Genomic DNA, 10,645 nt, shown 5'->3' on the forward strand with positions numbered 1-10,645 from the left:
GCATCAACAAAAAGTTGAGCCCGCGAAAACCAAAAACAACAGACCCAAAAAAAAAGGGGCCGAAAGCAGGCAAAACATAAAAATAGAAGCCTAGAGAGAGAGAGAGAGAGAGAGAGAGAGAGAGAGAGAGAGAGAGGCTGAAACAAACTGATTAGAATCACTGAAATAGTTTATTCATTATTCAAATTAATGACTCACAATACAAGACACTTTATTCATTCTTTTGAGCCTTTGCTAGTTGTAACACAGCACTCCGTATCACAGGACGACAGAAGCTGGCTAGTAATGCAGAACCACGAGTGGGACCCAGGCAAGCTCAGCAGGTAGCAGAGAGTGGAGGCCCACACAAGCACTTGTTGTGCATAAAGGACCATACAGGAATGTTTTGCACGGCCCCACCTTGGGGTATCCTCCCACAGAGGCTGTTGTAGCTCACGTTGAAGTTGAGCAGACCCACCACATTGATTACGTCCACTGGGATGCTGCCACGTACCATGTTATGCGAGAGATCTATGCTGTACAGAGTCTTCACGGGGAAGACCGCGTTGGTCAGATCAAAATCGAAGCGATTCCGAGACAAGTCGATGTAATTCAGAGACTTGGTGCGGTTGCTGAAGAGATGAGACGGGTCTCCGATGAACTGGTTCCTCTGGAGCTCGATAAAGTCGAAATTGACACGGCCAAGAGACTTGGGCACGGCGCCGGAAAGTTGATTGTATCCGAGTTGAAGCCTTTTGCCGCAGAACCGGCCGAATGAATCGGGTATCGATCCAGTGAGCTGGTTACGGTCCAAGCGCATCGATGTCATCTTTGGCAGATCAGCAAGGATGGGTGGTATCGAACCGGTGAATCGGTTGAAAGAGAGGTCAAGTGTCTCTAGCTCCTTGAGTTGGCCGAGCCAAGCTGGTATAGGCCCGGTGAGGTTGGTCCAGGTGATTCTGAGGTAGGTGAGCTTGGTGAGTTTCGCGATCTCCGGTGAGATTTGGCCGCGAAGATTCGGCAAGTGGTTGAGGACCAGCGCGTGTAGGTGGGTCATCTTGCCGATGGCAGCCGGGATCTCACCGGAGATGGCATCACCTTTGATTGTGAGGTAGTCCACCCAGCTGGTGTTCACATTGCAGTTGGTATCAGTCAGTCTGCAGCAGTCATCTATAGTTGTGTTGAAGATCTCGCTGAGGACTCGTGCGTCTTCTGGCCGGCATCTGTGAACGGCCGACGAGTAGGAGAGGGAGAGGGAGAGGGTGACAAGGAAGAAGAAGAAGAAGCGAGGCATCATGGGATGTGTAAGTTTCTTTGCTCTTTCTCTCTTTTGGTGCCTTTGGGATGAGGTGAAGAGAATCGAGTGTGTTCGATCTTTATAAGAGTGGTAGCCACTTGGTTTAGTCCACCGCGGCCGTTTGTTTTGAGCTCATTGATTTGGACTGTGAAGATAAGGGAAGGGAAGGGATTGGACAGCCTATGAAGTTAGGCTCACTTTGACCACTAAAGCAAATGTTTTGGAGGGCCCGGATTGAGACCCCTTTAATTCTTTTTCACATCGTCTGTTTTTCCAGGCAAATCACTTGGCAGCATTAATGCATATCATGATGTTCTTGTTTGTTAATGTAGAACATTTTAGTTTAGGAAATCAAGGACCTAAAAGTTTGCCAGTTTAACTGGGTGTTAATCTTAGGTTAAGCCACAGTGACAAACGTTTTTATCGGCAATTTCTCGTTTTTCAAAAACTCACGAGAAATTGAAAAATTTTCATAAATCTTGCATTTTTCAGCAATAAAAAAGTTAATTAAAAAATAAAAAATATATTTTTTATGAGAAAATATTAATAAAAATAATTTAAAAATAAAAATACATGATTTTTTCGTGATAAATAGCTGTTTAAAAAATTGTGGTATTTATGTTTTTTCATAAATCTTGCGATATTTTGAAAATCTCGTGAGACATTGCCGTTTTAAACTTTCAGGATATTATCACGAGATTTTTCATAAATCTCGCGATATTTGTCACTATGGGTTAAGCATAGTGAAATGGCCTAACTATTCTTAGTTCAAATGTTCCTGTACCCTTTCCTCATCAATCACCCACAAATCTACGTGTTTTCCTTAGTAGGAATGCTCTTGAATCATTATAACAATTAGATAGGTTTTCACAAGGCTTCTAAAATCAATGGCCTATAATTTATTTTGGATCATATGATCTGATCCGTCCACCATTTTACATGTTTTAACAAGATAATGGTACGTTGAAAGGGGAAAAATCACTAGATCCAGCCAACAATATTTTCATGATATTTTTCCAAGAAATTCAGTTTTCTTTTTCTTGCTTAGATTGTTCTCAAGTTTTTTTTTCAATTATTTATTATACATTTTTAAGTGCATTCACCAAATCGCTAGGACCATCAAAATCTGCGCATGGTGTCGAGTTTATGTGTCAAATACTAGAACAAGGAAAAAGATCGGCAAAAATATATGGGAATATAAATAACATGGCTGCATTGAAAGGGGAAAAAACCAAGAGGTATTTTTTTTAAACTTTGTTTTCAGTCCCTGTTCTTTTCGTAACAGGGGGTGGAACGGTATTTACCCCTCATTCTGGACGTGACAGACAGAGTTCCAAGCATCAATAGCGTCCCACGATTGTTATAAGATGTATAATTTTTGGTCATTTAGTCCCTGAGAAAGCACCATCACACATGTCCTTAAGGGTATGTTTGATGCGTCGTTCCCAGCGTGATTCGGACAAAAATCTCGCTGGAAACAGCGATTTCCAACAAACGTTGGATGTGGCGGATGGTGTTCCGCGCGTCCGCTGCGTCCTTATACACATGAACTTTTAGTTTCACCCTCCCCCCTGTTACAAAAGCAACAGGGATGAGGGGAACAAAATCTCCTCGATGGGCGTGCCTCGACTCTGAAGCGGGGTTGCCGTCGGTGCTTCGTCCGGGTGCGCCTCCATCCCTACTCGCCATCGTCACAGACCAGCAGTATGAGAAAGATCATCGCCGGTTTGTTTTGGGGTTTCACATCCCTCCCTCTCTCTCTCGCCATTGTTGCAAACCATTGCTACTCCATGTGAGAGAGAGACCATTGCCATTGTCGCAGACTAGTCTCTCTCTCTCTCTCTCGGCTTCTTGTTTTCGACCAATCTCAAAATTTAGGGTTTGTTCCAAGCCTTGATTTCATTGCTTCAGTTCTGAAATTTTTTAGGTTTAGAGAGATCGATCGTGGTATTTTGACCATGATAATCTTCTCCCGATCGATTTCCCTCTTTTGATCTCGTTGGAGTCCCACTGTTCCTCATTTCTCTAAACCCCAATTTGTTGTGGGCCATTCCTCACTAGAGTCGCCGCCCGGTGAGATAGACTTTGGATGTTAACAAGTAACGAACTCATATTACCCCTTTATTTTGGGTGATGCTAATAAGGGACATTTCTATAACAAAAAGGAAAATGAATTTAGCATATTTTACTTTTTTAAAACCAGTGATATTTTTCCAAGTAGTAGTGTGTTGCATGTGTTACAATTTTTTTTTGTTTTCCCTTGATGATGGTCTTTCCAACAGTCCATTACTATAGAATTGTGTAGTATGTTAGAGTTAATAAAACATGGTGAACTTGATCAGCATGTGCAGTGTTCATTATAAGCATGTCATCCTTGCCAGTGATGAGCATGTGCTGATGTTGATGGCGATTTCTTGATTTTTTTGGTGGAATACGTACATCTTTTATTTTGTTGCGGCATGAATCTCAATGGCAAGGTCGACAAATGGAGATCAACCCTGAGAACCCGATGATAGAGGAGCTAAGGAAGCGACTAGAGGCTTACAAGAATGATAAATCAGTGAAAGATCTAGTGTTGCTGCTGTATAAGATGACTCTTCTCAATTTTGAATGGAGCATGGATGATTCAAACACCTTCTCTACAAGGATTCATATCGAATATTGAAATTGGGTTTGAACATTAGAGAGGATGAGGCTGGTGGGACCGAGGACACAGATATGCCAACATTGGAGTAGGTTGAAAATGAGGATAGCAAGATGGATGAAGTTGGTTGAGTTGAAAGCAGAGGAGTCTCTGGCGTTCAGTTTTTCTTCTTTTTTTATAGACTTTAGTTTGTTACTCCTATGCTTCTTTCACTTTGTTTTTCTTATCCATATGTAGTTACATATATATTTGTATGATACATCTTAGTGACTTATGATTCATAATTGTACTTTCCATATTATAAAAATGAAACTTTTTGTCTTAATTATCAAATGTTTCCATATGATTAAGGTGGTTTGTTAATTTATATCTTTAAAAACTAACATATATTGTTTCATTTTATTGAGCCTATGATAGATATGACATATATGATCAATTGTTCTCTTATGTGATGAAGGTGGTTAGGTTCCTTGGAAAGTTGGAGTATGTTGGTTTTGTAGCCTTTTTGTGGTCCTGATAACTTTTTTCCTTTCAATCTGATGAATATGCTCAACATGTTAACAATAGACTCCACATTTTCTGTTGTAGATTTTCAAAGTTCATATTTGTTTTCTTTCAGCAGTGTTCATGTGAAGCCTTTCTTGCAATATCCTTCATCTCTTGTTTTTATCACATTTGATGAATTCTAATTGGAGCACACCTGAATTACAAACCATTCTGTTTTCTATCTGTATTCATATGGAATAACTAAATGGTTCTACTTTAAACTGATCTGATGTTTGTTCTTTTTGAAGCTCAAGTCCACAATCAACATAAATCAGATAAAATAGAGTCACCTATTTGTTATTATTTTTTGAGTTCGTCATTTTTATAAGCTGAATGATCTGCTAAAATAGATATGATTTTGCAATTGGATCCATATCCGAGAAAAAACCATAATAAACTTGTTAAAATATATAAAATGGTGGATGAATCGGTTCATTTGATCCAAAATGAAGTAATTTGACCCATTATCCATGACTGTTCAAGTTGTTCACACATCATCATCAAACAACGGACATTTGGAACATAGCATTTGAGTACGGTCCAAACAAACGTTGGACTTGGATCAGTTGTTACGGAATGAACAAAACCAATGTTGTGTTCCATTCTTTTTGTTCATTTCGTCCAACCCAAGACAAGCCATCAAACATGTCCTTAAGGAACCGGTTTCATAAAAACCGACAGAACCATCCCAGTTACACCAAATTCTTACTTGTGATCTCAGTGTCATAAATGGAGTCTGGATTCTTGATACAAATCCAAATTCATGTTTGAAATACAAGGCAAAACTCAGGGTGGGTCAGAGAGAGAGCTGAACGAACTGTATCGGTTTCCTTTTTCTATTTTGGAATACAAAAGTTGACCAATCTTTTATTAATCGTACATGTGAGCCTAATGTGATAGACTACGAAAAGTCCCTCTCCACTCCATCAGGCGGCTTTACTAAGTTAAGTGGTGGCTCAAAACATACGGCAGTGGAGTGCTAAACAAGGCGGCCTCCGCTTTTATAAATTGATGAACATACCCTCGTTTCTCTTCATTCCATCCCAAAGGCATCAAAAGTGAAAGCACTAGCGAAGAGAGCTACAGAGCCCATGATGCCTCGCTTCTTCTTCTTCTTCTTCCTTGTCTCCCTCTCCCTCTCCTTCTCGTCTGCCATTCGCACCCAATGCCGGCCGGAAGACGCGCAAGCCCTCAGCGAAGTCTTCAACAGAACCATAGTCGACTGCTGCAAATTATCTGACACCAGTTGCAATGCCAACACCAGCTGGATCGACTATCTCACCATCAAGAACGATGCCATCTCCGGCGAGTTCCCTGCCGCCATCGGCAAGATGACCCACCTGCACACGCTCATCCTCGTCCGCTTGCCGAATCTTCATGGCCAAATCTCACCGGAGATCGCCAAACTCACCAAGCTCACCACCCTGATGATCAGCCATACCAACCTCACTGGCCCTATACCAACTTGGCTCGGCCAACTTAAGGAACTGGAGAGCCTTCACCTCTCTTTCAGCCGGTTCACCGGTTCGATACCACCTTCCCTTGCCGATCTGCCCAAGCTGACATGGTTGGGCTTGGAATGGAACCAGCTCACCGGGCCCATACCAGAGTCCTTCTTCCGGCTCCGTCTTAAGGGGCTCAGCCTTGGACACAACCAGCTCTCCGGCATCGTGCCCAAGTCCGTTGGCCGTGTCGATTTCGACTATATCGACCTCCAGAGGAACCGGTTCATAGGCGACCCGTCTCACCTCTTCAGCAACCGATCCAAGTCGCTGACTAGAATCGACCTGTCTCGAAATCTCTTTGACTTTGACCTTACGAACGCGGTCTTCCCGGTGAAGACTTTGTCCAGCATAGACATCTCGCATAACATGATACGTGGCCGCATCCCAGTGGACGTTGTTAATGTGGTAGGCCTGGACAACTTCAACGTCAGCTACAACAGGCTCTGTGGGAGGATACCCCAAGGTGGGTCCCTGCAAAACCTTCCTATCTGGTCCTTCGTACACAACAGGTGCCTGTGTGGGCCACCACTCTCTGCTACCTGTTGAGCTTGCCTGGGTCCCACTCTATCTTTGTCCTAATAAGCAGCTTCTGCCTGTGCTGTGAAATCGATGGTTTGTTAGCAAATGCTCTAAAGAGTGAATAATTAAAGCCCCTTTGTAATTCTAAGTCAATATTTTGAATAATAAATAATGTATTTTCGCAGTTCTAAGTCATTATTGGATGGGCAATTGCTTAAAAAAATCTAATAAAATGTAGTTGTATAAGTAGGGATGGCAGTGGACCGGAGCCAAGGCAGGGACAAGGTCTCCAACCCCGATCTGTCTCAAAATTCTGTCCTCCGTATTCACATGGGTTTTGATTTTAACCTCCATCCTCACCTCCATCCCCGTTTCATGTCTTTCATCTCTGATTGAAAAGTCTCGAGGGGGGCCACTTTTTTTCTCAGTTCACTGCAATCCCTAAAGGTATTTTAGTTATTTTACTAACGGGGATCGAAGACTGGGCGAGACGGGGAAAAGTGTAAGTTCATTCCCACCTTCATCCCCGTACAAGTTATGATTTTAACCTCCATCCCCGTTTCATATCCTTCATCTCCGGTCCAAACTGGGTGAGGCCGGGCCGAGCCCCATTTTTTCACAGATCCACTACCATCCCAATATATATTCTAATAAATGAATAAATTACTTGGCATCATACATACACACACACTCTCTCTTTCGTTTATGCATTTTTTAATTATGAGAAATTATTGCCTTTCAAAAAAAAAAACTTGAGACCCATCTTTTACTCGGCATCTCTATCTCTTCGCATTTTTTAATTATGAGAAATTCCTGAGACCCATCTTTTACGTCAAAAAGAGTACTCGCGATTTAAAAAATAACTCATTTTTTTTATAGGCAAGCTGGGGTTAGGCAGATCCCTACTACCAGATATCTCTTAAGCCTATGTGGCAGAGGGATTCGAACCTGGGCAGGACCCCGCTGCGTCTCATCTTTGATGATATTGAATTTGGATTTTTAAGTAAAAAATTGTGTTTCTGGAAAAAAAATAATTTACAATGAAATTTTTCATATTGATTTAACTAAACTGCCCCTTGTATACACTAACATGAGAGCAGAAACATTTTATCCAAAGCAATGATAGAATAAGCTTGTAGGCAGTTTTTTGATATTTACAGGGAGAAACCACCCAAGGATCAGAGACCTAGCCGTGCTGGCTTTACCTACAGGGCTTATAGGCATTTACTTTTATCCCTTTGCCTATTTTTTTAAAAAAGATTGATATTTGAAATCAACATTTAAGATACTATCTTTAAAGGTACAATTAGCTTTATGTTTTTCCATTATCTCAATATCTATTGTTCAAAAGCATGGATTTTTTTTTCTTTTATCATTTCTTGTTTGTTTCTCATGAAACTAACCTTAGAGATGTGATCTACGTGTTTTTCTTAGTGGGAATGCTCTTGAATCATTATAACAAGTAGATAGGTTTTTACAAGGCTTCAAAAATCAATGGCCTACAATGAGTAATACTTTGTCGGGACATAAAATAGTGTTTTTTCATTAGAAAAAACATGATCCAAAAGTTGATTCCCACCATTTTGAACATGCTGAATAAATCGATGAGGTCAGATTGTATCAAAACAATGTCGGCCGTGAAACTTGTTGGAACAAACTGTGTTAGAAAATAAGATTTAAAAAATTCAAGATCTCAAGCTTAAAGGCACGTTCTCAAGATCACTATCTTTAAAACTTTAATTACTCCGTTTCAAGATTTTTGAAATGCGACACTGCTTTGCAAGATCTCATGACCTCTCCCACATGTTAAACTTTGCAATCACCACAAAAACAAAAGAATAGAAAGAAAAAAAACTTGTGAATCAAAAAATCTGATAATTCAAAAGATGAAAAGGTTGAGTTTTATAAACTTTTTGAAGTATATGGCTAGGTCAAAAGGTTAAGGTGCAAACAAAATGGACTATGGCACGAGTATGCCAAAGTGCAAAGTGCATCATCAAAGTACAACATTACACCTTAAGTAACACATATACGTGTACTTGTGCACAAACAATGTCTGCAAGCCAAATACACAAGGGTTACCAAAGTATATGATAAAGAACAACAGCTCTATTTAAATCAGCATAAATATTGCCCCCTCTTATAAATATAAGATTAAACACTTTTCAAAACACATTTAGAAGAAGCAATAAAAACACCAAAACTTAAAAAGAATATGAACTTTTTCATGAACATTTTGAAACTTTTCCCAACGGCTGCACAAAAGTGTTTGTAGGTAGGGGTGGCAAATCGGGTTGGCGGGTCAGCATACCTCAACACGAACCCGGCCCATTTATTAAATGGGTCGGCTGTGGCAAACACGAACCCGACCCATTCGACACGGTTAACCCGTTTAATAAACGGGTCGGGTTGGGTAAATGGGTTGGCAGGTCGGGTTCGTGTTAGTGGGTGGGTTGGCGGGCGGGTTAGCGTGCGGGTTGGCGAGCGGGTCAGGGTCGGGTAAACGGGTTGCCGGGTCGGGTTCGGGTAAACAGGTTGACCCACCCACCTAACCCGTTTATTAAACGGGTCAGCCGGGTTGGCATACCCTTAACACGAACCCAACCCGTTTAATAAATGGGTTAGGCGGGTCGACCCGTTTACGATACAAATCCGTTTAAGCCAAACCCGGAACCCGCCTAAGAAGCAGGTTGGCGGGTCGTGTCAGATTTTGCCACCTTACCAAATGTTACCCGTTTTTAAAACGTCATTTTTGTTAAACATTGGTTAATTTTTGCTACGCGGGGCAAAAGATGGAAATCTTGTATTCTTTTTCATTTCCTATTTTCTTTTCAACCATATAGTAAAAGCAAAAAAAAAATGCAGTCAACATGCCTAAAAGACCAAAATTCTTGAATATCTTTGTGTTGGTTGTTCACATCCGTGTCATCAAATCAATCTAATGTTCCTTTCCCTTAACTCATTTGTGTAAAATCCAAAAAGAAAAATTTTAAAAAAAGCAAAAAGATATTGAAGAAAATGCAACTGGATTGCTTTATCATGTAGTGGTAGTACTGCTCTAATAAGGGCTGTGTGTCACCTACTGCATCGCACAAGTTTTCTGAATGGAATATGCTGTTGACAAAAACGCAATTCTATGTGTGCCAACGGAGAAAAAATATCACGTCCTCTGCGGGGGCCCGGGCTGGCGCAGATTCTTTCATGGTCATAATTTATTTTTAAATAGCAAAGTTATATCAGTTTGTCCATACGGTTGGGGCACTAGATAAGTCAATTTCACATTGATTTTTTTATGACAAATAAAATAAATAAGAACATTAAATATAGTTATCACTTTAAAAGATTTAAAAAAAAAAATACCGGCCCCAAGATCAGATCTAGCGCAAAGGACTCCTCCTTAACAAACACTTCAGGATGTCTCCAGGTCCTGCTAAAGAGTTCCACAAATATTGGGCAAGACCAGAACAAGTGAAACGTAGATTCTTCTGCAGCTTGACAAAGCACGCACCAACTCGGGAGCTGAATGCCCCACTTCTTTAAATTACTGTGGGTTTGAATCCTATCGTGCAAAATTAACCAAGCCAGGACTCCAGAATGGGGAGAAGGACCCTTCGCCCAAAGGACTAGAGAGAGAGATGGACAGCTCTTCCATAAGTTTACTGCCTAAATCATCCTAAATACTTCTAAAAGATATAGTTGTACACCTTTTTTTTTGCTTAATCGTATCTTTTAAATGTGTTTGTCATTAAACTTGGATTTCTACATACACGCACCCCAAATAGTAAACCTAGCCTTTGGTCGAAAAATGAGAATTTGGACATTTATTATTCACTCTTACAGTAACATGCATAGTTTAAGAAAAGAGGAATTGCATCCTCAAACTAATTATGCCTAGGTACATTCGATTTGCCTTGAATCTAAAATACATAACATAATCCTCCTACTGCAGTTGGGAGTCTATAAGAGAGCACTTAAAATAATAAGAATAAGACGTATCACCATTTTTATTTATTGGGGTGGGCGGTTCACTTTGCAAACTTTTTGCCATGGAACCCAATGTCACATTGCCATGTGGCATCCCCCCCCCCCCCCCCAGCGGATCGTGAAGGAGATGATCTATTTTAAACAAGGCCACGGACTTCTTCAAGGTACGTA

At 40.8% G+C, this 10,645-nt stretch overlaps 1 pseudogene; it reads left to right on the top strand.

Annotated features, from left to right (window-relative positions):
- Positions 1–3,761: 3,761 nt before the first annotated feature.
- Positions 3,762–6,517, top strand: LOC149815867 (polygalacturonase inhibitor 1 pseudogene; annotated as a pseudogene).
- The last annotated feature ends 4,128 nt before the right edge of the window (positions 6,518–10,645 follow it).

This window comes from Nuphar pumila, chromosome 15, assembly GCF_984573655.1.
Source record: "Nuphar pumila chromosome 15, dmNupPumi1.hap1.1, whole genome shotgun sequence".
NCBI lineage: Eukaryota > Viridiplantae > Streptophyta > Magnoliopsida > Nymphaeales > Nymphaeaceae > Nuphar > Nuphar pumila.